Source organism: Aptenodytes forsteri, unplaced genomic scaffold (assembly GCF_000699145.1).
Source record: "Aptenodytes forsteri isolate BGI_AS27 unplaced genomic scaffold, ASM69914v1 Scaffold254, whole genome shotgun sequence".
Taxonomy (NCBI): domain Eukaryota; kingdom Metazoa; phylum Chordata; class Aves; order Sphenisciformes; family Spheniscidae; genus Aptenodytes; species Aptenodytes forsteri.
The window spans coordinates 284,683-285,024 of record NW_008794459.1 but is presented as its reverse complement, the minus strand read 5'-3'; positions in this window follow the sequence as shown (position 1 = coordinate 285,024).

Genomic DNA, 342 nt, shown 5'->3' with positions numbered 1-342 from the left:
GGGCTCCCACTTCCCCGACCTTCCATACAGCCTGTGCAAAAGTTGGAAGAGGCACAAGAATCAGAAACAAATAATAATAATAATAAAAAATAAAATAAAAAAATAAAACCACATTGAAACCAAACCCAAATGCCGTGTGGCTGAGCAGAGGCAGGAGTAACTGGAAGCCATGCACAGCAAAGCCAGGGACTGCAGCAGTCGGAAGGGGAGAAAGGGCGGCTGTTCTCTTCGGGGGGAGCGGTCGTCTTCTTTTTTTTCTCTAAGATCAGGAAATAAATAAGTTTAAATAGCTCCTCCTGCTGCCGGTGTTAGGTGACTCAGAAACGGAGTGTGCGGAGGGGA